This window comes from Bombus vosnesenskii, unplaced genomic scaffold (genome assembly GCF_011952255.1).
Source record: "Bombus vosnesenskii isolate JDL3184/JDL3185 unplaced genomic scaffold, Bvos_JDL3184-5_v1.1 scf7180000014272, whole genome shotgun sequence".
Classification (NCBI taxonomy): domain Eukaryota; kingdom Metazoa; phylum Arthropoda; class Insecta; order Hymenoptera; family Apidae; genus Bombus; species Bombus vosnesenskii.
The window spans coordinates 10652-13461 of NW_022883417.1; the positions used below are offsets into that span (position 1 = coordinate 10652).

Genomic DNA, 2810 nt, shown 5'->3' on the forward strand with positions numbered 1-2810 from the left:
AGAGGTGGTATGCATTGGATAAAGGTAACAATTTTATATGCAGGATGTTACGCCACGAGTCTCACCACAGGCTGTATTTTCTAACCGTCGCTCGCGGTCCTACAACGTCGCAGGCGGACCATCTTATCTGCCCGCCGGATCATATACAATGTATCGACGAGAGCATAGTTGTCGCCAAGCAGCGAGCTCTAGAAACGTCGATTTTTGACCGTTACGATTTTCACACAAGAAGAGGTATACGTGATCATAGGCGCGAGCGGTGACCCGAGCATAGTGGGGGTCGTCTTCCAAATGAGACAAAGGAATAATCGAAGGGCGATCAGTTCCTTCTGCCGAGTCAAACGTGACACTTCGACAAATCTGACGAGCAAACGAATTTATCTAGAGAGTCCGCAAAGTCGAGTCAAATTTCTGTAATATAATCATCATATTATTGTAAAATATATTATTCTATGTAAACCTGTTAATACAGTGTTACATTCATTAAACGACCTCTGTTATCTTAACCGAAACGGGGGAACGACTATTTCGCGGCGTTGATTAACATAATCGTAGCGAATATTTACGCCTCTCGCTGAAGCGTTTTCCTAACGACCGCGTCTCTCCGCGAACGGTCGTAACATTTGGTCCTTCGAGCCGGATACGGTGGCAAGTGAAAAGTGCACGCCAGTGACATCCACTACCATACAGTGCCACGTGAATCCAATAGAAACGGCAGCAGAAGCGTTACCACTCCAGTGAAGTCAGTAGCGCCAGGGACCATCAGTTTTGAAGAGGCATAACCCTCTTGAAAACGCAAGAACGCAACCACGCAGCCTCACGCCAACAACTAGAGGGTCGACTTCAGTAAGAACACGTCTTACACATTAAACGAGACACACACGGTGACGAGTAACATTTAAACTCGCAACCACAAGGTAAGCTCGTTCACTGCATTCTTTTCACAATCTGCTATACCAATGGAAAACACAGAGAAACTTACCTCCTTGCATCGGAGACGAGGCTTTCAAATCGGTCGATTTACCTTTCTATCGAAACGACTCGATGAATACGAAAAATCTAGACAACCGAATAAGGCCCATTTAACGGCCTATACGACACTACTCGACGACACGTGGAAACAATATCGATTGTTACAAGAGAATTAGAAGATTTAGGGGAGATAGACGACGCGCGCGTTTCCCAAGTAACCGACACATATTACAATCTGGTAATACGAATACACACTCTCATGGATGATACACCAGCATCGTCGTCGAAATCACAAGGCTGCGAGTCATCTAATGTCGCCGAGCCGACATCAATTAAACTGCCCTGAAATTCACCTGCCTACTTTCGACGGTACCATCGAAAATTGGCATTCATTTTACGACTCCTTCTTATCCACTATCGATCGAAGCGAGCGACTTACACCCGTGCAGAAATCCCACTACCTACGATCCTCTTTGACCGGAAAGGCCGCGCGAAGCATACAATCGTTAGATGTCACCGAGTTAAATCATTCGATCGCTATTGACGTTCTGAAGGAAAAATTCGACTGCCACAGTCAAGTCTGCATGCGCCACTAGGACTTGATTTTTGACTATCCGAAAATAACCAAAGAGACACCCGAAGCGATAGATGATTTTCTTGAGACGGTCAAGGTAAACCTCCAAGCGTTAGAAAAACTCGGTGAACCAGTTACCTCAAATGTCGCTCTTATAAAATTATTCACATCGAAGCTACCCTCAGCCATCATTCGCAAATGGCAGCGCACATTGCCGGACGAGAAAATGCCGTCATATACGCATCTGGTAGACTTTCTGAAAACACGGACGAACGGCGACAGGACAAGTTCAGCATCAACCGTGATAAAATGAGAGCCCGATCAACACAAACGTCAGCGATCGAACGCACCGCGAAGTTACGCATTCACAACTACACATAATACGTTGGTGTGTCCGAATTGTCAAGGACAACACGAATTATGGAATTGTGACGTCTTCAAAGCGAAGTCGCCTAAAAAACGCCTTGAAATCGCCAAGAGGGCGTCTCTATGTACCAATTGTTTAGGTAAGGGACACGCTATTACTCATTGCTCCGCCGGTTCATGTCGCATCTGCAGGCAGCGACACCATACATACCTACATCAAGACCATGGTCATAGCAAATCACGACCACGTGTAAGCCGATCATCGAGCGATCGATCACCCAACGGTCGATCTTCGCCTAGTTCACCGACCCCGCGATCGTCACATCGTTCGAGACGCGCATCCACGTCTCCCCGATCGTCTCCGCGAACATCACCGAAACGTGAATCTCGGTTATCGCGAACGACGGCATCGGGATCAAATATATCGTCCAGTCCTAGACGACAAGGAAAACAACGACGTCATCAAACGACCTTGTTAGGGTCCGAACCACAGAAAACGGACTCATTGACCTCGCTTCCTTCTGAACCACTGCAGCACGATTTGTTAGTCACAGCGCAGGTCAACGTATTGAACAATAAAGTTCAACCATTCCGTTGTAGAGCTCTGCTAGACACCGGCTCTAGCATGAACTTTATCACCGAAAAACTCGCTGATTCGCTAAAACTTAACCAACGGAAACGTTAGATCCCAATCGGAACACTCAACACGTTATCGACAACCTCGAAACGTTACATCACGGCCACGATCACCTCCATCGACGGCACATACGAACGCACCTTGACGTTCCTAATCATGCCGACAATATCGCCTTGGGTCCCAGATCAACCCGTAGATCGCTCAATAATACATATACCGAGGAATCTCCAACTAGCCCGGTAAATACCTTCGCTCCTCTGG

The 2810-nt window shown here is 46.9% G+C and overlaps 1 pseudogene; it reads left to right on the top strand.

Annotated features, from left to right (window-relative positions):
• The first annotated feature begins 1235 nt into the window (after window positions 1-1235).
• LOC117239813 lies at window positions 1236-2597 on the top strand (annotated as a pseudogene).
• Window positions 2598-2810: the final 213 nt, after the last annotated feature.